General features: G+C 46.4%; 1 protein-coding gene across 3 annotated transcripts in view; it reads right to left on the reverse strand.

Annotated features, from left to right (window-relative positions):
* palld (palladin, cytoskeletal associated protein) overlaps positions 1 to 25342 on the reverse strand; it is a 570384-nt gene that overhangs the window by 343435 nt on the left and 201607 nt on the right. The gene's annotated exons all lie outside the window — the stretch shown is intronic.

Raw genomic sequence — 25342 nt, forward strand, 5'->3', positions numbered from 1 at the left:
TAGACTTCACAATACGTTTTCTCCTGGACTCTACGTTACGTTTCCTACATTAAACCAGTGACTGCATTGCAAAAATACTTGGTTGACTGTAAAGTGGTTTGGGACATGCAGAGGTCATGAAAAGTGCAATGGGAATGTTAGTTCTGTTTTTCACTCTGTGTGTTAAGAAGAAAGGGGTTTGCAATTTTGCAGCACTTCACTGACTGTACAACCTCAGGACATCCTTTGCCGCCAACTTTCAAAGTGTAGTCACTGAGGAAATGTAAGGAAAGTTGCAGCCAAACTGCACAACAAGCTACCAAAAACTACAAAGAAAGAATGATCGGGTATTGTTTTAACACCATTGGTCTTTCTCATTTCTTTCTCTTTTTGTTCTTTTTTTTTGCCTCTCTTGGTGTTTCTTTTCTTCACCCCCAGCCTCAGCGAGAACCCGGTGAGGTTTCTCCTTGGCCCGCTCTCTCGTGACGGTCCCTCGGCCTGGTGTGCTGGTATCTCAGCACGGTGTGGCGGTCTCTCTCGGCCTGGTGTGGCGGTCTCTCTCGGCCTGGTGTTGCGGTCTCTCTCGGCCTGGTGTGGTGGTCTCTCGGCCTGGTGTGGTGGTCTCTCGGCCTGGTGTGGTGGTCTCTCGGCCTGGTGTGGTGGTCTCTCTCGGCCTGGTGTGGTGGTCTCTCGGCCTGGTGTGGCGGTCTCTCGGCCTGGTGTGGCGGTATTTCGGTGTGCCAGTAGGACATTCCCAGGCTTGTTCCGGAGGCAGTGGGGGAGATGGGGAAAGGCTGCAGCTTCAGAGGCAGTGATGGCACTGCGGCTCAACACGGGTACAGCAGCCAGTGAGGGAGCTCTGCCCCTCCCCGGTATTTGCGGTGACAGTATCGAGACCAGGTAGCAGAAATCTCCCAGAGAGTGAAATAAGGGGAGGAGTCATCAAACGCTGCTGAACTTTTAACTTAATTCCTTTATTTTTTTCTAGTTTATATTAAGCAGATCTTTAATGTTAACTACCACGTTATTTCTTTATTTTTTATGAAAGTAAGGCTTAACTTTTTTAACTTTGTCTCTTTTATTACTTTATCCCTCAGTGTTTTGTACCTTGGTACCGGAGACGCTGCCAGATGGAGCGATGTTGGACATTTTGCACTGACCTCCCGTACTTCTGCACTTGAGTACATGTGAATAAAATCAAAGTCTAAAACCTGCTGAGAGACAAAAATGCTGCCCTGTCAGGGGGTGGGGGGAGTAAGGAGTCCACCATTGGTGGGATATTCACCCTCCCAGGGTTATTCACTCTTCCAGCCTGATCTTTATCCACTCCTCTGTCTGTCCAACTGTTCCTCTCTTTCTTTGGGTTCTATCCTCACCCAATGTCGACTCTTTACCTCCTCCCTCCAACCTATCTTCTACACATAAATCAACACTTTCCAAGCTATCAACAGTTCTGGGAAGGATCGTTCAACCTGAAACGTTAATTCTGATTTCTCTCCACAGACGCTGCCAGACCTGCTGAGCTTTTCCAGCAATTTCTGTTTTTGCCTTTCTCCAATGCTCATTTGATTATTAGGGACGGGGTAGAAGTGGATGATATAATAACACAGCTTGATCACCCATGTTTGAGGCCGAACCCTGTTAAGCTCAACTAACAATTGGTTCCAAATTGTACTACTGTATTGTACACAGCCACATATACAAAATAGCTGCAAGAGCAGGTCGGAGGCTGGGAATCCTGCAGCGAGTTAACTCACCTCCTGACTTCCCAAATCTTGTCCACTGTCTGCAAGGTACAAGTCAGGAGTGTGATGGGATACTCCCACTTGTCTTGACATGTGCAGCTCCAATAACATTCATTCAGGAAGTTTTAGAACATCCAGGACAAAGCAGGTCATATGATTGGCACCCCATTTACCACCGTCAACGTGCACTCACTCTGTCATAACCACAGGGGCAGCAGATGCACTGCAGCAACTCACAATGACTCCTTTGACAGCACCTTCCAAATCTACGACCTCTACCACCTGGAAGGTCAAGCACAGCAGATACATGGGAGCTCAACCAACCTCACCTTTCCCTCTAAATCACACTCCATCTTGATTTTTATTTGAAAAAATCACTTGTGGGATGTGGGCATCACAGTTTGTGCCAGCATTTAATCCCCAGATTTGGAAATAATCACCCTTCAAAGAGCAATACAACACAGGAACAGGCCCTTCGTCCTTCCAAGCCTGCGCTGACACATTTTGCCCTTCCGTACTAAAACTGTTTTCACTTACAGGATCCATATCCCTCTATTCCCTTCCTATTCATGTATTTGTCTAGATGTTTCTTAAATGCTGCTATTGTGTCTGCTTCCACCACCTCCTCTGGCAACGTGTTCCAGACACTCACCACCCTTTGTGTGAAAAATATGCCTCTCACATCTCTTTTAAACTTCACCCCCTGCACCTTGAACCCGTGCGCGCTGGTAATTGACCCTCCACCCTGGGGGAAAAGCCGCATACTTTCCACTCTGTCCATGCCGTTCACAATCTTATAAACTTCGATCAGGTCGCCCCTCAACCTCCAGTGAAAACAAACCCAGTCTCACCAACCTTTCTTCACAGCTAAAATCCCTCAGACCAGGCAACATCCTGGTGAACCTTTTCCTCAAGTGTCGTTGGGTCAAAATCCTGGAAGGCCATCCCTAACAGCATTGTGGGTCTCCCTACATCTCGAGGATTACAGTGGTTTAAGAAAGCAGCTCCCACCACCACTACCTCCAGGGCTGGGCAATAAATCCTGGTCTGGCTCGTGACACATACATTCCTTCACGGAATGTTTTAAAAATAAAATCCAAAGGGGAATGCAGAGAGCTTTCTTTACTCAGAAGTGTGATGAAAATGTGGAATGGTCACCACGGGAAGTGATTGGGGAAATATCTTCGATGTTTGCACAAGGATATAAACAGAGTACACGAGAGGGAAAAGAATGGAAAGACATGGTGAAATGTTGAGATGGAAAGGACGGGGAGGGGGTAAATCTAGTACGACGCACAAACAACAGCACAGGGGGATTGGGCCTACTCTTCTGCTGTAGAATCCTTACAGAGTGGACGCAGGCCATTTGGCCCATTGAGTCCATACTATCCTTCTGAAGAGCATCCCACCCAGATCCCTGTAACCCAACATTTCCCATGGCCAATCCCCACCTAACCTGTATGTCCCTGGACACTATGGCCATGTTAAATTGTCCAATCCATCCAACCTGCACATCCCTCGACACTATGGGCAATTTAACATGGCCAACCTGCACATCTCAGTAGATTCTGTGTAATCTCAGTACAGCTCCCAGCGAACATGGCCATTGTAAAAATGCTAACAAACGCTTATTGAGTTGGTGTGGCATGAGAGGTCCTCATGTAAAACTGAATAGAAAGGAAATTTCATACAAGTAGACTGAAAGGAGAGAATCACATAACCATGTGAGGCATTAAGTGAAGGCTCCTTCTGCCCATTCCAGGACCCGAACAAGTATGTCCTGGCACCGCTAGTGGCTACTTCCTCGGAGTTCCTAGTGACACTGCGTCCCACCGTGAAGTCTCCCAACAAATGAATTCATCCTTTGTTCACCGCCTTAGCATTTGGGAAACAAAGTGGCTGTCACTTCTGTCCTGCATAAGCCTGGGAAGCTCCTTGAAACCATTGTCTGCCATGAGTGGGATGGTTATAAACAAAAGTCATTCCTGCTTTTACCCGTACAGCAACCCACTGCACCTTAGCTGCCCAACAAGTTGCATTTGTATATGGAGCTGGGGTAGGCCATTTGGGACTGAGATGTAGAGGGTTTCAAAACAGCTTCATAGAATAAGACTCGATACCGAGCTTGCAGGGGAAGACATATTCGGACAGATGATCAAAAGTATGATCACACCAGCTTTAAAGGAGAGGGCTAGAGAGGTTTCGGGAATTTCAGAGCTCAGGGCCTCAGCAGCTGAAGGAACAGCTGCCAATGACAGAGCGATGAAAATCTGGAATGCTCAGGTGGTCGGATGGAGAGGATCTCAGAAATATCGGGGGTCATAGGGACACTAAATTCCCAATGCAGCCAAGAATCGGAGTCATTAGAACATAGAGCACAAAACAGTACAGCCACAGCTACAGGCCCTTCAGCCCACGATGTTGTGAGGAACATGATGTCAAATTAAACTAATCCCTTCTACCTGCCATTGGTCCATATTTCCATTCCTTGCATATTCATGTGTTTATCTAAAAGTCCCTTAAATACCCCTATTGTACTTGCCTCCACCACCATCCCTGGCAGTGCGTTCCAGACTCCTTCCATTCTCTGTTTAAACAAAAACCTTGCCTCTCACATTTCCTTTGAACTTTCCCCTCTCACCTTAAATGGATGCACCTTAGCATTAGACATTTCAACTCTGGGGAAAAAAAGATTCTGACCATCAATCTTATCTGTGCATCTCAAAATTTTATAGACGTCTATCAAATCTCCCCTCAGTCTTTGCCACTCCAGAGAAAACAAACCAAGTGTTTCTAGCCTCTCCTTACAGCTCATATCTTCTAATCCAGGCTGCATCCTGGTAAACCTCTTCTGCACCCCCTTCCCTTATATCCTTCCTGTAATGTGGTGACCAGAATTGAACACAATACTTTTAAGTGTGGCCTAACCAAAGTCTGACCATCCTGACTCTTGTACTCAATACTCCGATCAATAAAGGCAGGCATGCTATATGCATGAGGAACAGGAACAGGAGTAGGCCTTCTAGCCCCACAAGCCTTTTCTAGTGTTGTTAGATCATGACTGATCATATACCTCAATGATATTTTCCCCTATTACCCAACATAACAACATCATTAGTAACTGGATATCAACCACTGTCTTGAATGTGCTCAATGACTGAACTCCCATAGGCCTCTGGGGATAGCGGTTTTCAAAGACTCTCCTAGTGAAGGAATTCTTCCTTCTGTCCATTTGAAATGACATTACCCTCATTTGGAGTCAGCGGGGCTATCTCCATTTTACTTTGTCCCCCTCACTTATCCAGACGTCCAGGAGAACAGCAACGTGCTGTAGTGACTTACATTCCAACCATGCCCCTGATGTGGCAAAACTCAGCATGTGTAATGTTGCTCAGGTCAGAGTCTGAATGAAAGGGAGTTTGAAGAAGACATTATGGAAGAGAAAGAGGCCGATGAAAATTGAGGAGGCTGAAAGATCGATGGTTGGAACAGGGGTAGGCCATTCGGCCCCTTGAACCTGCTCTGCCATTCAATAGGATCATGGCTGATCATTGAGCTCAATCCCGTCATCTCATCTGCCTCCCATATCCGTTAATCCCTTTAGTTACAAGAACTATATCTGTATCCTTCTCGGAAACACGTCATGTTTCTGTAATGAAATCCACGTGCTCACCGCTCTCTGAGCGAAGACATTTCCCCTCATCTCAGTCCCAAATGGCTTACTCCGTATCCTTAAACAATAACCAATGGTTCTGGACTCCTCCATTATTGGGAGCATCCTTCCTGCATCTAACCTGGCTAGTCCTGTTAAAATTTTATAGGTTTCTCTGAGTTAATCCTCAGTCTTCTAAACCCTAGCGAACTGAGTCATTTAGGATTCTATCTCTCCTCATATATCAATTCTGCCATCCCAGGAATTAGTCTGGTAAATCTTTGTTGCATTACCTCTATAGCAAGAGCATCCTTCCCCAGGTAAGGAGGTGAAACTGCACACAATATTCCAGGTGTGGTCTCTCACCAATGCCCTGTATGGAGGATAGTGGGCTAGTGTAGGTTAGGTGGGCTTGGATCGATGCAACATCGAGGGCCAAAGGGCCTGTACTGCGCTGTATTTTTCTATGTTCTATGTTCTAATCGCAGCAAGACATCCTTGTTCCTGTACTTGAATGAAGGTCAACGTACAGATTGCCTTCTTTCCTGCCTGCTGCACCTACACGCTTATTTTCAGCAACTGGCTCCTCGAACATTTCCCCTCTCTCAATTTACAGCCATTCGAAAAATAATTCCTCTTTTTGCCACCCAAATGGATAACCTCACCTTTCTCGACATTATACTGTACCTGCATTAACCCACTCACTCAACCCGTCCAGATCACACTGCAACATTGCGGCATTTTGCTCACAGCTCACCCTCCCACCCAGCTGGACAATTTGAAATGTTACAAAGTTAAAAATCACACATCACCAGGTTAGGGTCCAATAGGTTTAATTGGAAGCACTAGCTTCATCAGGTGGAGCAGCACTTCGAAAGCTAGAGCTTCCAATTAAACCTGTTGGACTATAACCTGGTGTTGTGTGATGTTTAACTTTGTACACCCCAGTCCAACACCGGATCTCCAAATCATGAAATGTTACATGTAGTTTCCTCATCCAAATCTTTCACACATATTGTGAATAGCTGGGGTCCTAGTACCAATCCCTAGTCACTGTCTGCCTTTCTGAAAAAGGCCCATTTATTCCTGTTCTGTATTTATTGCCTGCTAGCTAATTTTCCATCCATCTCAACACCCTACTCCAATCCCAGTGTATTGTTATGAAGGTGTAGAAGTGCACTGTACCTTTAAGACAGTGAAGGACCTAGAGAGGCACACTGAGTGCTGGAGAGTTTACACTATAACATGTGGTCCAGCAGCTAGAGTAGCTGGTCACCTGGATACAAAAACAAATTCAAATGCAGTCAATCAGCTTAAATTATACCCCAAAAAATACCAAACTCCAATCAAGTTTGAATTTAGTGTATTGACAATCTTATAAGCCAATGACACAATCCGATGCTTTGGGGCTATACGACCGGGAAAATTTGAACAGTTGAGAGAGAACTGCCAAGCCACCAGCATGTACAGACTGCCTGAAACACAGCTCTCTTAAAAGATACTGTTATCTATCAATGACCTGCGAAACAGAGAAATCCCTAAGAAGAAGAAAGTCTATAGAGGAAAATACAAAGGGAAGATTCGACAGCAGCCTGGTTTTGAATTTTGAATTTTTGGTAAAACTTACTCGGGGGTTTTATCAGACTAGTATTATAGAGGAGAAAGTAACAGATAGGTTAGGGGAAGGAGATGTAAATAGTTGTTAGTTAGTTATTCTCTGTTACACTATAAGAAATAAAGTTGTTACCTTTTACTTTAAATAGTTCTTGGCCTCTCAAACCTTCACAGATTACTGAACGGGATAAATCATTTCTTGTTGCTGGTTTAACTTAACAGAGGGGGTTTACCCTGTGTTGTAACAGTATTCCAGTGGTGAAAAGATCACAGAAGGTGGCACCACAGAGAGAGGGGTGGGAAGAGGAGATATGTGCAGCAAAGCTCAGCAGAACTTAGCTTGAAGATCAAATACCAGCATAACTGCCCTCTGGGCAATGAATACTGGCCTTGTCCAGAGGGCAGTTGGTATGATCAGCAAGTTTGCAGATGACACAAAGATTGGTGGAGTGGGAGAAAGCATAAGAGACTGTCAGAGAATACAGGAGGATATAGATAGACTGGAGAGTTTGGCGGAAAAGTGGCAAATGGTTTTCAATCCAGACAAATGTGAGATGATGCATTTAGGCAAGTCTAATTCCAGAGCGAATTATACAATGAATGGAAGAGCCTTGGGAAAAGTTGATGGACAGAGAGATCTGGGAGTGCAGGTCCATTGTACCCTGAAGGTTGCTGCACAGGTGGATAGAGTGGTCAAGAAAGCATATGGTATGCTTACCTTAATTGGACGGGATATTGAGTATAAGAGCTGGCAAGTCATGTTAAAATTGTACAGGACATTGGTTCGGCCGCATTTAGAATACTGTGTACAGTTCTGGTCGTCACATTACCAAAAGGATGTGGACACTTTGGAAAGGGTGCAGAGAAGGTTTACGAGGATGTTGCCTGGTATGGAAGGTGCTAGCTATGAAGAGAGGTTGAGTAGGTTAGGTTTATTTTCATTAGAAAAAAGGAGATTGAGGGGGGACCTGATTGAGGTTTACAAAATCATGAAGGGTATAGACAGGGTGGATAGAGACAAGCTTTTTCCCAGGGTGAAGGATTCAATAACGAGAGATCATGCTTTCATGCTGAGACGTGGAAGGTTTAAGGGGGATACATGTGGCAAGTACTTCACACGGAGGGTGGTGGGCGTTTGGTACGCGTTGCCAGCAGAGGTGGTAGAGGCAGGCACGGTAGATTCATTTAAGACATCTGGACAGATGAGTAGGTGGGGAGCAGAGGGATACACATGCTTAGGAATTGGGCGACAGGTTTAGACTGTAGATTTGGATCGGCTCAGGCTTGGAGGGCCGAAGGGCCTGTTCCTGGGCTGTAAATTTTCTTTGTTTTTTGTTCTATCCCATGAATGGATAAAATATTCAAGAAAATCCCAGAGAGTTTGAGAACCTTATTTGCCTAGGCATGATCTTGGCAGTAAAACGAAACCTCAGCAAACAGTAAAAGGTGAGTCACACTTCCATATCACTTTAGTGCCCTCTGACCTACACTGGGTCATGTGATGTCAAGTTGGTGTTGTTGGTGGCTAATGAATTGAAGAGACCGTCCAGACATTGGAAGCTCTCATTGTTTTGATAAGTAGGAAGGCAGGCATTGGTATGTAAGCATGAAGATTCTAATCAATGGTTAATGGATAAATTGCAGGGAGTTCAACAAAACAGATTCACTGATCGTTGTCTGACTAACTTTCATGCTGTCTCCACATTATAACCCCAAAATCAGCTGCAAAGTGTGAGCACCACAGTGTACACGTATCCCTTTTCAACCGTTTGAACAAACCTTTAGTGAAATTCTGACAGACAAGACAAGGTGTTCAAATGTGCCTTGGATTTTAAAGTGTTCACCACCCTTCAGGCAAGTAGCAATGTGGGAAATTAGGCACAGACTGTCCAACTCTTAAGTAAACAAAAATCTTACATCCTTGCATTTAAATAGCGCTTATCCTAACCTCTGATGAGAACTTGTAGGGAGTGATGGTTCCTATATATTTGTTATCTTTGCCCTTCTAGATGATAGAAGCTGCATGTTCTGAAGGTATTAGAAACATAGGAAATAAGGCCATTCAGCCCTTCGAGCCTGCCCCACCATTCAATATGATCATGGCTGATCATGCAATCTCAGTATCCCATTCCCACTTTCTCCCCACACTCCTTGATCCCTTTAGCCACAAGGGCCATATCCAGCTCCCTCCTGAATATATCCAATGGACTGTCCCCAACAGCTTCCTGTGGGAGAGAATTCCACAGGTTCCCAGCTCTCTGAGTGAAGACATTCTTTCTCATCTCAGTCCTGAATGGCTTACGTCTTATCCTTAGTCTGTGACCCCTAGTTCGGGTCTTCACCAACATCAGAAACATTTATATGTTCCTAATGTTCCTATGAGATCCCCCCCATCCCCTCCCCCCCACCCGCCCCAACCTCATTCTTCTAAATTCCAGCGAGTATGAGCCCATTCGATCCAGACTTTCCTTATGTCAGTCCGGCCATCCTGGGAATCAGTCTGGTGACCCTTCACTGGACTCCCTCTACAGGAAGACTGTCCATCCTTGACTAGGAGACCTAAGGAGCCTTAGTGAGTCACTGTATCTTGTAGATGTTACTGAGTGGTGGTGGTGGATGGAGTGGATGTGGTGGCAATCTCACAGGCTGCCTTCCAAGAAGGGAAAAAAGTGAATATAACTTGCGAATGACCCATTCGGGTCTGCCTTGTTATGTATCCTTCAGAATAATGCTCTTCTACTATCATTTCCAAGTTCTACTGATTTTTATTAAATCCTTACTTCTCCTGCGTCATCCTGGATGGTGTTGAGGGCCCTCGAGTGTTGCTGGAGTGGCACTCAAAGACCCGTCCCACCCTGGCAATGTTTTTCTACAAGCTCTGCCATCGGGGAGAAGGTACAGAAGCCTGAACACACGCACCAGCCGGTTTTGTAACGGTTTCTACCCCAGGTGCTGGCAGGTGGGACTAGATTGGGTTGGGATATCTGGTCGGCATGGACGGGTTGGACCGAAAGGTCTGTTTCTGTGCTGTACATCTCTATGACTCTACTTTTGTTAGAATACAGAATGGACTCACAAACTCTTAAATGTTCACCTGTACCTGTGCTTTTCTTTTTGCCGCTGTTTACCTATTATTTACTATCTATGCTACTTAACTCTGTGATCTGCCTGCATTGCTCACAAAACAAAGCTTTTCACTGTGCCTCGGTACACGGGACAATAAATTCAATTCAATTCAATTCAATTCAACGCATCCAGGCAAGAGGGGAATATTTCAACACACTCCTGACTTGTGCCTCAATAGGATCCAAGGAGACAGGAGGTGAATTATTCACTACAGGGTGAGAAAACATTGAAAACAGCAACAGAAGTAGGCCACTCAGTCTCTGACCTGCTCTTGTAGTCACTGTATTTATACAGCTAGTCCAGATTCTGGCCAATGACAACTCGCAGGATGTAGAAAGTGGTGGGATTCAGAGATGGCAATGATATTGAACATCAACGGGCAATGACTAGATTCTCTTTCGTTGGAAATGATCAATGTTTGATGTGAATGTCACTTGCTACTAAACAGCCCAGACCTGGATATTGCCCAGGTATCTGAGCAGCCATAAATGCTGACCTTTATACAGTGTACTTCTAATGTGGGAAATATAACAAGCCTCCCAAAATATAAGAGCTAGGAGTCAAAACGTGTGGTGCTGGAAAAGCACAGCGGGTCAGGCAGCATCCGAGGAGCAGGAGAGTCAATGTTTCGAGCATAATCTGTTCATCAGGAATGTGGTGATTCCTGATGAAAAGCTTACACTTAAAACGTCGACTCTCCTGCTCCTCGGATGCTGCCTGACCGGCTGTGCTTTTCCAGCACCGCACTTTTTGACTCTGGTCACCAGCTTCTGCAGTCCTCACTTTCTCCCATAAGAGCTAGGAGCAGGAGTGGGCTTTCGGCCCCTCGAGCTTACTCTGCTATTTAACACAATCATGGCAGATCTCAAGTTGGCCTCAACTCCATTTTCCTGCCTGCTCTCCATGCCGCCTCGATCCATTATTAATTAAAAATCTGTTGAACTCCTTCTTCAATTTACTCACTGTCCTAGCAGCTACCGTGCACTGGGAGAGTGAATTTCACAGGTGCACGATCCTTTGAGAGAACTAATTTTGCCTCATCTCGGTTTTAGATTCGCCACCTCTTATCCTAAAACTATGACCTCATTTGCTAGATTGCCCACAGGTTTAGGCCATTCAGTCCAGAGTCAGAAGGGGAAACATCTCTATGTCTACGTTGTCATCCCTTTAGCATCCCATTTAGACCTCCTCTCAGTCTTCTAAACCAACATGAGTATCGTCCTAAACCGCTCAATCTCTCCTCATAACTTTCCTTTATTGGTGAGAGTATTGAGTACAGGAGTTGGGAGGTCATGTTGCGGCTGTACAGGACATTGGTTAGGCCACTGTTGGAATATTGTGTGCAATTCTGGTCTCCTTCCTATCGGAAGGATGTTGTGAAACTTGAAAGGGTTCAGAAAAGATTTACAAGGATGTTGCCAGGGTTGGAGGGTTTGAGCTACAGGGAGAGGCTGAACAGGCAGGGACTGTTTTCCCTGGAGCGTCGGAGGCTGAGGGGTGACCTTATAGAGGTTTACAAAATTATGACGGGCATGGATAGGGTAAATAGGCAAAGTCTTTTCCCTGGGGTTGGGGAGTCCAGAACTAGAGGGCATAGGTTTAGAGTGAGAGGGGAAAGATATAAAAGGGACCTAAGGGGCAACTTTTTCACACAGAGGGTGGTACTTGTATGGAATGAGCTGCCAGAGGAAGTGGTGGAAGCTGGCACAATTGCAACATTTAAGAGGCATTTGGATGGATATATGAATAGGAAGGGTTTGGAGGGATATGGGCCGGGTGCTGGTGGGTGGGACTAGATTGGGTTGGGATATCTGGTCGGCATGGATGGGTTGGATCGAAGGGTCTGTTTCCGTGCTGTACATCTCTATGACTCTATGACTCTAGAACATAGGACAGTACAGCACAGAACAGGCCCTTCAGCCCCCGATGTTGTGCCGACCACTGATCCTCATGTATGCACCCTCAAATTTCTGTGACCATATGCATGTCTAGCAGTCTCTTAAATGTCCCCAATGACCTTGTTTCCACAACTGCTGCTGGCAACGCATTCCATACTCTCACAACTCTCTGTGTAAAGAACCCGCCTCTGACATCCCCTCTATACTTTCCTCCAACCCGCTTAAAACTATGACCCCTCATGTTAGCCATTTCTGCCCTGGGAAATGTTGTGAACCTTCTCCGATTTGTGTGCAATACTTTACATGATATTCCAGATGCACAGAACATAGAACATAGAACATTACAGCGCAGTACAGGCCCTTCGGCCCTCGATGTTGCGCCGCCCTGTCATACTAATGTGAAGCCCATCCCACCTACACTATTCCATGTACGTCCATTTGCCTGTCCAATGACGACTTAAATGCACTTAAACTTGGCGAATCTACTACCAATGCAGGCAAAGCATTCCATACCCTTACTACTCTCTGAGTAAAGAAACTACCTCTGACATCTGTCTTATACCTAGCTCCCTTCACTTTAAAGTTGTATCCCCTCGTGTTTGCCATCCCCATACTTGGAAAAAGGCTCTCCCTGTCCACCCTATCTAACCCTCTGATTATCTCACTAATGTTTTACACAGTTACAACTTTCTCAAGGGCAACGAGGGATGGGCAATTAACACTTGCTAGCCTGCAATGCCCACACGTCATGAGTGAAATTAAACAAAAACCCAAAACAACACCTCTCTACTTTTACGAAAGCAAGGCAGCTCTTTGTTTCGGAGCAAATTATAATCCTTTCTTTTTCACAAAACTCTTATTGACTGAAGGATAAAAGCTGGCCTGAACTCCAGGGTAACTTTTCTTCAAACTAGTGACTGTAGCCTTTTACTTTCTCCTGAGACACAGCATGTCGGACAACTCAGCACTCCCCCTATGCTGCAGAGTCAGGCTGAAAATTTGCACTCCAGTCTGTGGGATTTGAACCTGTGGCCTTTCAGATCTACAGCCTCAGCTCCTTCCTGAAAAGGAACCCGTGAGATTGGCACCACATCCACTCCGCCCACCACCACCACTCAGTAGCAGCATCCACTGTAGCAAACTCTAAAAGGGTGGCTCACGTGTGGAATGAACCTCCTGAGAAATTGGAGCATGGCTCTCATAACGATAACCCCAAATATCCCATGAGAGGAGAAAGCAGAAGTAAAACAGTGACCATCGTCTTGTACGGTTGAGACACAAAAGAATAAAGGAGATAAATTAGACTGTACAGGGAGAAAGGGAACACCTCATGGATTCTTTATCTCCCCTTTCTTCCTGCACACCGAACACAATGCAGTTTCCCCCTGCAGTCACCCAGTCTGAAATTATTAGTGACTGGCGTGGCATGATGGCTCAGTGGTTAGCACTGCTGCCTCACAGCACCAGGGGCCCAGGTTCAATTCCAGCCTCGGGCAACTGTCTGTGTGGTGTGTGCACATTCTCCCCGTGTCTGCGTGGGTTTGCTCCGGTTTCCTCCCATAGTCCAAAGATGTGCAGGTTAGATGAATTGGCCATGTTAAATTACACATAGTGTTCATGCATGTGTAGGCTCTGTTAGTCAGGAGAAATATAGAGCAATGGGTCTGGGTGGGATACTATTCGGAGTGGACCTTTTGAGTCAAATGGCCTGTTTCCACACTGTAGAGATTCTCCTGCAGTGTAGATAAATCCTATTGCATTTCTTATCGATTTGCATGGTTCAGTTGCTATTGTACAGCCACACATTTTTCTATGTCACCAAATTACAAACATTGTTCCAAATGATTTCCAGAGAATAAAAACTGGCCTAATCACATAGTGGTTTCATTTTGTTAAAGTTTGCCAGGAAGCCAGTGGAATGTTAACCCAGCCACTGATCGGTCACGTTTCAATCCCATTGACCTCTTGTGTATTCATTTCATTCTGAATGAAACTTGTTGAATGCAAAGGGACAACCTGCATTTGTAGACAGCTTCTGACGAATGTAAAACTGACGAGTGTCACACAGAGGTGTCATCAGGCAAAATGTCACATGGACCCATGCATTGAGGGACAAGGACAAGCAATAGGTAACTTGGAAGAAGAGGTAGGTTTTAAAGGAAGGCTTAAAGTTCTCTATCATATTCACTCGGGCAAATGCGTAATTTGATTACAACAAAAAAGTCTGGAACCAAAAACAGGTCACATGGTGACCATTGTCAAAAACTGGTCAAATGGCCACCATCATCAAAAACTGGTGACATCTCGACCATCGTTAACTGTCACAAAAAATCCATTTGGTTCATTCTTGTCCTTTATGGAAAGAAATCTGCCATCCTTACCTGGTCTGGCCTACATGTGACTCCAGACCCACAGCAAACATGATTGACTCTTAACCACCCTCTGAAATGGCCGCTCAGATCAAAGGATAAATAGGAATCGTTAATAAATGCTGGTCTATCTAGCGATGCCTACGTCCCGTGAATGAGAAAATAAAAATAGGAACATGAGACTTGGGTTCACACTGAGAAAAAAATGTCAGAAGAGGGAAATTTATTCACAAAGCAACTAAATACATTACAGGTCAGTCACAGTCATCAGTAAGGCCTGGGCTCAGTGAGGTAATGAGTGAACATTCTTGATAGAACACAACATTACGTATTCAAGACCAAGCAGACTTTTGGACAGGAATCTTAGTGATGTCTTCATTTAACTCTATTTACAAAAGGTAGATCTTGCCTGGTCACAGATATGTACAATACCACAATCTTAAAAAGACGAGAGAGATGGAGAAGGAATGCAAGGCAGCTGAAGGCACGGCCTTTCATGATGGAGTCTTTAAAACCCACAGATGTACGAAAGGCCAGCATTGGAGGAATGTCGAGATCTCGGAATGCTGCAGAACCGGAGGAGATTACTGAGCTGGGGAGTGAGGAGAGAGGGAAGGGACTGGCAAACAAGAAAGGGGCATTTGTTTCTTAAAACTGTATTATCGCAATCGGTGGCTGCTGAAGGTCAATGAGGACACATACTGCAGCGAACAGACTTTAGGACAGTGGGATTGTGGAAGATGGGAAGTTTCTGGACATCAGTCTGCTGGAGAGTCATATAGCCAAGTGAGCTCAAAGCAGCCAGTACCAGCTGTCCCAAGGTCTCTAGTCCCTGACCCTAACCTGTACCACTTACAGCTGTCACTGGTACACTACCTGCAAGTCTTTACAGCTGAAGCAACATTGTTTGAATTTTTAGACTAACACAGGAAAAGCCTGTAGAGGTTGATTGAAACCATTCATCTGATACTTTAACTCTCCCATTACAGTTTGTTTTTTCCTTCATTTCCGCTGCTGGGAAATTGTCTGCAGTCATTCCTCAGTTACGGAAAGATCTCCCCTCTCCCCACCACTGCCAAAATTAGCTGTTTATCACTCAATTCCCTTCATCTCCTCTGAGCGTATTTTCTCGATCTAAAGTGAAATGGTCATCTGGGTTTTCCTCAGTGATATCAATAAGTAGCTGATGACAGCTTGTCCCTTAACCGTCTGTTCCCTGGCAGCCTGAAGCAAGGCTCATTTGGTAATCAGAACTAAGCAACAGGAGGAGGAGTAGGCCATTCAGCCCTTTGACACCATTCTGTCCTTCAATGAGACCACATCTGATCTTCTACTTCAATACCATCTGACTTAATTTAGGGGAGTCCAATTGTTTTGTCCTCCTGGACCATCTAGATGTACCAGGGCATGGTCAAGAATGTTTGCAGGTGATCGTAGTGACTCTGTCGCTACGTGGTCTAACTTGTGTTTTTTCCAACTGAAACACAAATAACCCAGACTGCACTGAAGACCATTTGTCAACAACCTTTCGTCTCTTGACTGAGTTTATGTCTACCAGCCAGCTAACCACAACTCTGCTGTTGGAGCTTGACCCTGTACACTTTGACATTTGTCATAGAAAGCACTGCGAACAAAACATTGAACGTTTTCAAGAAAGAAATAGCTTTGGTTCTTAAGGCTAAAGGGTTTAAAGGGTATAGGGAGAAAGTAAGAATAAGGGACTGAGTTGCATGATAAACCTGAGTGATAGAGTCACAGAGTCGTAGAGATGTACAGCATGGAAACAGACCCTTCAATTCAACTCGTCCATGCTGACCAGATATCCTAGTCCCATTTACCAGAACTTGGCCCAAATCCTCTAAATCCTTCCCTATTCATATACCCGTCCAGATGCTTTTTAAATGTTGTCATTGTCCCAGCCTCCACCACTTCCTGTGGCAGCTCATTCCCTACACGCACCACCCTCTGCGTGAAAAACTTACCCCTTAGGTCCCTTTTAAATATTTCCTCTCTCAACCTCAACCTATGTCCTCTCGTTTTGGACTCCCCTACTCTGGGGAAAAGGCTTTGGCTGTTCACCCTACCCATGCCCCTCATGATTTTATAAACCTCTACAAGGTCACCCCTCAGCCACCAACCCTCCAGGGAAAATAGCCTACTCCGCCTCTCCCTATAGCTCGAACCTTCCAACCCTGGCAACATCCTTGTCAATCTTCTCTGAACCCTTCCCAACGTACTTCCTTTAGGAGGGAGACCAGAACTGAATGTAGTGTTCCACAAGTGGCCTAAGGAATGGCCCCAGAGTTGTATGTTGGCTGTGAAGGGCTTCCCTTGAACCTGTTCAGCAAAGACCACTCTCACCACAGCATTTCACAGCCTTCCCCATTCGCCACACAGGATTAGACATGTGCAACTTGATTGGAGACTGTGCATTTCCCATTCCCTGTTCTCAGGCTGTGTGCTGGTGGATCCTGCTCAGGGAGGATGCTCCCGATGAGGCATTAAATGGCAGGTGGGTAGGAGGAGGGTTATCGTAGAACGGGTCAGTGAGAGGGTGGCACAGATGGTTTCAACCAGCCTTTGGGCTTTCAACAATCAACGGAGAGGAACAGACATTTCTTCACCCAAAGCGTGGTGAGCCTGTGAAATTCATTATCACAGAGAGCAGTTGATGCCAAAACAATGAATCCACTGCCTCCACTACCGACGCTCAGTCGCAGCAGTGTATAAGATGCACTGCAGAAACTCACTGTGATTACTTCAACAGCATCTTCCAAACACTGACCATCTAAAAGAGCAAATGCAGTAGATACATGGGAACATGGGTAGATACAGCACTTGGGGTGAATGGGATCAAAGGTTACGGGGAGAAAGCAAGATTAGGCTGCTGAGTTGGAGGATCAGCCATGATCGTGACGAATGGCAGAGCAGGCTCGAAGGGCTGAATGGCCTCCTCCTGCTGGTATCTTCTATTTTTCTATGCTCAGGAGATCAGGAACATTTGGACAGGTACATGGAGGGGAAAGGTCGAGGGGGATGTGGTCCAAACGCGGGCTAACAGGACCAGTTTGGTTTGGGAATCTTGGTTCAGCGTGGATGAGTTGGACCAAAGGGTCGGTTTCTGTGCTTGCTGTACGGCTCTCTGAGCAGAGGAAATGTGCATGGGCAGAATGATCCACTGTTGATGCACATTGCTGTCGTCAAAACAGCGTCAACGAGACGGTCTGTTGGCAACACCTTTAGAGTACAGTGGAGCAAGCACTGAAGTCTGGATTGGCAGGGCAGGTGAAAGAATACAACAGGTGGGAATATAACCACTCCTATCTTAGCTCAGGTGAATTATTAACAGTTTCCAATAACGGAAAGAGCTTGCATTTCTTTGCTGAAAGCAACTGATAAAAAATTCAGGTGTTTAATGAATGGATACAATTGGTTTGGGCGGATCGATGTTACTTATCGGAGGGACCATTCTCCAAGTTCACCACTCAGCTGTGAATAATCAGGGCATCGCCCAAATTCACACTGTACACTCTGTTTAATTTTCCACTGATTTACCTCATGCTACAGGATTTATAGCTTGGACAATACAGCCAACCAGCCCATACTAACACCATAAGAGAGGCCTTTACGTCTATAAAGAGGGAAGAGAGTTACCTTTAGCTGATTTAAACATAGCTCCGAAAAAGGGTGAACAGATAAAGAGATTTGTAGGGGTACAGGGAAACGAGCTAAATTGACCTCATTGAGAGCTAGTACAGATGCGATGGGCTGAACAGCCTCTTCCTACACTGTAGGAGAAAGTGAGGTCTGCAGATGCTGGAGATCAGAGCTGAAAATGTGTTGCTGGAAAAGTGCAGCAGGTCAGGCAGCATCCAGGGAACAGGAGAATCGACGTTTCGGGCATAAGCCCTTCTTCAGGCCTGAAGAAGGGCTTATGCCCAGAACGTCGATTCTCCTGTTCCCTGGATGCTGCCTGACCTGCTGCGCTTTTCCAGCAACACATTTTCAGCACTTCCTACACTGTAATCAGTCCTGCTGTTGTCTCATGTCCCCTCAGATGTGAGGTCTACACTATTTGGTCCATTGTTGTAGCCAACTCCACATTCTTACCACTGTCCGATGAGGAGGTTTCTCCCGGGTTCCTGAGTGCATGTTTAAAGACTAACAGTATTGGTCTCCAAATCCCCACTCAACCTACAAATAGAAATACCTTCCCTCAATCAGATACAGTGGCTACAAGAGCAGGTCAGAGACTAGGAATCCTGTAATGAGTAACTCACCCCCTGACTCCCCAAAGCCAGTCCACTGTCTACAAAGTCAGAATTCACACGACACCAGGTTATAGTCCAACAGGTCTATTTGGAATCAGAAGCTTTCAGAGCAAATAAATAAACCTGTCGTTATGTGACACCTGATTTTGTCCACCCCAGTCCTCAACATCATAGCCACCATCTACAAGGCACAGGTCAGGGAGTGTGATGGAATACTCCCACTCTCCTGGATAGGTGCAGCTGTAACAACTCAAGGAGCTGGATACCATCCAGGACAATGTAGCCCTCTTGATTGGCACCCACATCCACAAACATCCACTCCCTCCACCACCAGTGCTCAGAAGCTACTAGCTACAAAACCCACTGCAGAAACTCTTCAACAGCATGGTTCCAAACGCTGACCACCCAGAACAGCAAAGACAGTAGATACATGGGAACACCACCCCCAGTAAATTACCTTCCAAGGCACACTCCTTCATGGTCAGAATAGTGGAATTCCTTCCCTTCCAACACTGTGGGTGTCCTTGCACAACAAGGACTGCAGCGCTTCAAGAAGGCAGCTCACCACTACCTCTTCCAGGGCAATGAGGGCTGAGCAGTCAATGTCGGCGTGGGCAGTGAAGAAAAACAAGAGAACCCAAGAAAGAATAAAGACAAGTCTACCCTAACAAACCCTTTCAGGAGCTCTTTCAGTTCACCCCCTCATCAGCATTCCCTTTTCTTCACCTAGGTCCAGTCAATCTTACCAAGTTGCAACAATGTCTCAGTTCAGCTATCATTTAACCGAATCATTTTTGAACCTTTGAGTGCCTCAGGACCCGTTCCTGTCAGACACCAGGTGGCAGCACTATATTACCAAGATGGCGGCAGAATGCGGCACTTCAAATGGAGATCATCCACTCTTGTCCATTTCTTTCTCTTTTTATCACCCTCAGCCTCAGCACAGACCCGATGAGGTGTCCTCTCAGCCAGGTCCGGTTGCTGTGGCGGTTCTCAGTCTGGCGTGGCAGTCTCTCGGCCTGGTGCCTTGGCCCAGTCTCTCAGTGGCCCATGGCAGTCTGTCGGCCTGGTGCCTTGGCCCAGTCTCTCAGTGGCCCATGGCAGTCTCTCGGCCTGGTGCCTTGGCCCAGTCTCTCAGTGGCCCATGGCAGTCTCTCGGCCTGGTGCCTTGGCCCAGTCTCTCAGTGGCCCATGGCAGTCTCTCGGCCTGGTGCCTTGGCCCAGTCTCTCAGTGGCCCATGGCAGTCTCTCGGCCTAGTGCCTTGGCCCAGTCTCTCAGTGGCCCATGGCAGTCTCTCGGCCTAGTGCCTTGGCCCAGTCTCTCAGTGGCCCATGGCAGTCTCTCAGCCTAGTGCCTTGGCCCAGTCTCTCAGTGGCCCATGGCAGTCTCTTGGCCTGGCATGACAGTTTCTTAGAGGAGAAAGTGAGGACTGCAGATGCTGGAGATCAGAGCTGAAAATGTGTTGCTGGAAAAGCGCAGCAGGTCAGGCAGCATCCAAGGAACAGGAGAATCGTCGTTTCGGACATAAGCCCTTCTTCAGGAATGAGGAAAGTGTGCCCAGCAGGCTAAGATAAAAGGTAGGGAGGAGGGACTTGGGGGAGGGGCGTTGGAAATGCAATAGGTGAAAGGAGGTCAAGGTGAGGGTGATAGGCTGGAGTAGGGGTGGACAATTTCTTGGCCTGGCATGGTGGTTTCTTGGCCTGATGCCTTGGCCCAGTGTCTCAGTGGCCCATGGCAGTCTCTCAGACTGATACCTTGACACAACCTCTATGTGGCCCATGGCAATCTCTTGGCCTGGCATGGCTGTTTCTCAGCCTGGCATGGCGGTCTCTCAGCGTAGTATGGCGGTCTCTTGGTCTGGTGTCTCGGCCCAGTCTCTCAGTAGCCCATGGCAGTCTCTTGGTCTGGCGTGGTCATCTGTCGGCTTGGCGTGGTGGTCTGTCAGTCTGGCATGGTGGTCTGTCAGCCTGGTGACTCGGTGCCCCATGGCAGTCTCTTAGCAGCCTGTAGCGGTCTCCCACAATGTGTGCCTGGGCATGTTCTGCAGGCAGAAGGAGACGGGGGCAGCTTCAGCAGCAACGAATTGCATCACAGCCCAAGGCGGAAAGAGTGAGTGGTGAGGGAGGTTTCCCCCTCGGTGGCAGTGTTGAGAACAGACAGCTGAAATCTCCTGGACAACGAGCTAAGGGGGGGAGGGGGGGGGTGCTCATCAAAGACTGTTGAACCTTTTACCCAATTCCTTTATTTTTCTAGTTTAAATTAAGAAGGACTTTAATGTGAATATTACCTTATTTACTTACTTCCTACTTATCCTATGAAGGTCTGTAATGCTTAACTTTTTAAAACTTTGTTTCTTTTATTACTCTGTACCTAACTCTTTTGTGCCAACATACCTTTGTACCTAAGATGGTGCCATGTGTGGTGACATTTGATACTTTTCACTGCACTCTGTACTTGAGTACACATGTAACTAAAATCTAAATACAAAATCTAAATCTAAAACTGTTCACAGCGATTGCTAGTTAATCCCCATTTGGGAATTCCATGTGTTTTCTGTTTCACTACCTTGCCTTCTGGTGAACAAAATATATTCTAGAAATCCAAAGTTTAGAATAACACATCTATACAGCGCAGCATGGAAAAATGACCCCTCAACCTGTACTCACATTTCAGATGAGGAGAGAGTGACAGCCCTTGACATCAAGGCCACATTTGACCAAGTGAGGAATCAAGGAGCCCAAGAAAAAAAACAGTATCAATAGATATGGGGGGAGAGGGGGGAGAGGGGGCATACTTTCTGCTGGTGGGAGTCACGCCAGGCACAGAGTATGGTGGTCATGGTTGTTGGAGGTCAGTCATCTCAGCTCCAGGACATCTTGGCAGGAGTTCCTCAGAGTAGTGTCCTAGACTCAACCATCTTTAGCTGCTTCATTAATGACATTCCTTCCACCATAAGTCAGAAGTCACACAACACCGGGTTATGGTCGAGCAGGTTTATTAGAAATCACAAGCTTTCAGAGCGCTGCCCCTTCATCAGGTGATTATTGAACAATTTTCAGCACCATTCGTGACTCTTCCATCATTGAAACAGTCAATTTTCAAATGCAACAAGATCAGAACATTATCCAGGCTTGGGCTGACAAGTGGCAAGTAATATTCACACTACATAAATGCCAAGCAATGAGCATCTCCAACAAGAGACAATCTATCCACTGCCATTTGACTTCAGTGTTAGTCTCACTGAATCTCCCACTGTCAACATTCTGGAGGCTATCATTAACCAGAAACTCCACTGGATCCATCACACAAACATAGCAGCTACATGAGCAGGTCAGGTGAGGAATACTGACTCCCCAAAGACTGTCCACCATCTACAAGACACAAGTCGGAGTGTGATGGGATAGTATCTACTTATCTGGATGGGTCCAGCCCCTACAACATTCAAGATGTTTGACACCATCCCGCACACAGCAGCCCGCTTGATTGGCACCACATACACAAACAGATACATGGGAACACTACCAATTGCCAGTTCGTCTCCAAGCCACTCACCATCCTGACTTGGAAATAAATTGCCAATCACTCACTGTCACCGAGTCAAAATCCTGGAAATCCCTCCCAAAGGGCATCACAGAACTCCCTAGAGTCTGGAAACAGGCCATTTGGCCCAACAGGTTCACACCTACCCTCTGAAGAGTATCCCACCCAGACGCATTCCTCTACGATATTATTCTACATTTACCCCTGACTAATGCACCTAACCTACACATCCCTGAACACTGTGGGCAATTTAGCATGGCCAATTCACCCAACCTGCACTTCTTTGGACTATGGGCAAAGACCGGATCACCCGGAGGAAACCCACACAGACACAGAGTGAATGTGCATTGTGAGTCAACCCACAGCAGATAGACTGCAGCTGCTCAAGAAGGCAGCTCACACCCACCTAACTCAAGGGCAGCTAGCGATGGGCAATAAATGATGGCCCAGCCAGTGATGCCCATGAGTGAATTAAAATACCCAGAGTCTGCACTGGTCGAAAACCACTTCCCTATTCTGATTCCGTTTTCCAGCTGCCGACCTATAGCCATGTGTGCTTCGGCATAACAAGGACACATCTAAATACTTCTGAAATGTGATGAGGGTTTCTGTCTGTGTCACTCTTAGAGACACAGTGACTTCCAGATTCTCTCACACTCTGGGTGTTATAATCTTTTCAATACTTACTCTGCGAACTATTTTAACTTTTTAAACTTTGTTTCTTTGCCTGCTTTGTGCCTCAATGTTTTGTATCTAGGTTCCTTTGTGCCTAATATGATGCTGCGTGTGACGGTATTTGAGTACACATGACAATAAAATCTAAATCTAAATCTAAACCTCCCGCCCTGTACCTTAATGCTTCTGGTCATCGATCCCCCTACCAGGGGAAAAGTTCCTTCCTGTCCACCCTATCGACACCCCTTAGTTTCCAATGTGTACAGAAGTCATTCAGTCGACTGTGTCCATGACAACCGTCTGTCGGATATATCCTTAAACTAATCCAATTGGTTTTTCTCTCTCTCTTTCTCTCCCACTCTCCCTCTCCCTGGTTGCTCTCTCCCACCACAGTTCTGGGTTAAACCTTTATCCATTCTTGCTTTCATTTAAAAAGATGCTTTGGCATCCACCTTAATTACTCCCCGTGGCAAAGTATTCCATACCCCAACAAGCCTTTGTCTAATTTCTCTGATTCCTTTTCTCAGGGACTAATTTAAATAAGTGATCTCCCTTTCCCCCACTTCACCGTCATCAGGTCCCCAGTCGGAGGAAATAATATTTTCTTCTTCACCTCATTAAAACATTCCAGAGTTCTTTATAAAAGGCCTTATTAAAATTCCACTTCTGCTCGAGTGAAAACGGTCAGGGAGTCGGAGTAATTTCGATTGTGATATACCGCCCTGTTCACCGAAGTCAACTGTGAATCTCACAGGACACTTGGCAATTGGAAATCAGGGCAACATCGATGGAAGAAAAGTCTTTGCATCTTTGGGACAATCTTTGACTTCACTCCACAGAAGCATGGCTCAATGGGCGCATCAACATTTACTGCCTCGTTTATAACTGCCCTCAGGAAGGCCACCTATTTGATTGCCATCCCTTGAGTAACAGGACAGCCCTCCATTGCTCTCTCGCCCACCCTCACACTGAACTGGGCCCTTAAAAAAACCTAAAGAGAGGGAAGGTGTTGAGAAACGTGAAAGAGTTCCGAAAGGATTTACAAGGATGTAGCCAGGGTTGGAGGATTTGAGCTACAGGGAGAGGGTGAACAGGCTGGGGCTGTTTTCCCTGGAGCGTCAGCAGCTGCTGGGGGACCTTATAGAGGTTTATAAAATCATGAGGGACGTGGGTAAAGTACATAGACAAGGGGTAAGTGAGCCCAAATCTGGAGGGCACATTTTTAAGTTGAGAGGGGAAAGATTTAAAAGGGGCAACCTTTTCACGCAGAGGGTGGTGCCAGAGGACGTGGTGGGGGCTGGTACAATTACAACATTGAAAAGACACCTGGATGGGTGTATGAATTGGAAGGTTTAGAGGGATAAGGGCCAAATGCTGGCACATGGGACTAGATTAATATAGGATGCACGGTGGCTCAGTGGTTAGCACTGCTGCCTCACAGCACCAGTGACGTGGGTTTGATTCCAGCCTCGGGTGACTGTCTGTGTGATGTTTGCATGTTGTCCCCATGTCTGTGTGAGTTTCCTCCCCTAGTCCAAAGATGTATGGGTTAGGTGAATTGCCCATAGTGTTTGGGGATGTGTAGGTTAGGTGCATTAGTCGGGGGGTTACTTATTGGAGGGTCAGTGTGGACTTGTTAGGCTGAAGGGCTGTTTGCACACTGTAGGGATTCGAAGATATCTGGTCAGCATGGATGAGTTGGACCAAAGGGTGTGTTTCAGTGCTTGATTTTTAGATTTAAGATGAGATTTCTTACAGTATGGAAACAGGCCCTTCGGCCCAACAAGTCCACATTGACCCTCTGAAGAGTAACCCACCCAGACCCATTGCCCCTGACTGATGCACCTAACACTATGGGTAATTCACCTGACCGACACAGCTTTGGACTGTGGGAGGAAACCGGAGCACCCGGAGGAAACCCACGCAGACACGGGGAGAACGTGCAAACTCCACACAGTCAGTCACCTGAGGCTGGAATCGAACCTGGGCCCCTGGTGCTGTGAGGCAGCAGTGCTAACCACTGTGCCACCGTGCCTCCCTAGTGGGTGGAGTGACCAGATCCTGGCTCTGGGATCCAGCCCTTGCACCCTGAGGATTTAGTCGGGAGCCAAATGAACTCCCAGGTTTAAGGAGGTCAGTTCGTTTTATACCTGAGGGGGTCATGGGGGGCAATTGCAGGGTTCCAGGTGAAGGTTTGGGCTGGTGCATGAGGTATCTCACCTGAGAGTTGACTAGGTTCAAGTTCATGATTCTATGCCTTTGTAAACTGGAACAGCGCAGAGCAGGAGGAGGGCACTGTGCCAACAGGAGCGTGGCCTACTGCTCCAGCTCTTTCCCCGGACTGACAGCACCTCACACAATCTCAGATCATCCTGACGGAATTTGTGGAAGTGTCCTGTTGTGGGAAACGTGGTGGATGGTGTCTGCACAGAGAACTCCCACAAACATCAATGGGATGACCATTGGCTGGAG

The sequence above is a fragment of the Chiloscyllium plagiosum genome, unplaced genomic scaffold, assembly GCF_037043375.1.
Source record: "Chiloscyllium plagiosum isolate Xiang-an unplaced genomic scaffold, Cpla_swu_hap1 HiC_scaffold_2, whole genome shotgun sequence".
Taxonomy (NCBI): domain Eukaryota; kingdom Metazoa; phylum Chordata; class Chondrichthyes; order Orectolobiformes; family Hemiscylliidae; genus Chiloscyllium; species Chiloscyllium plagiosum.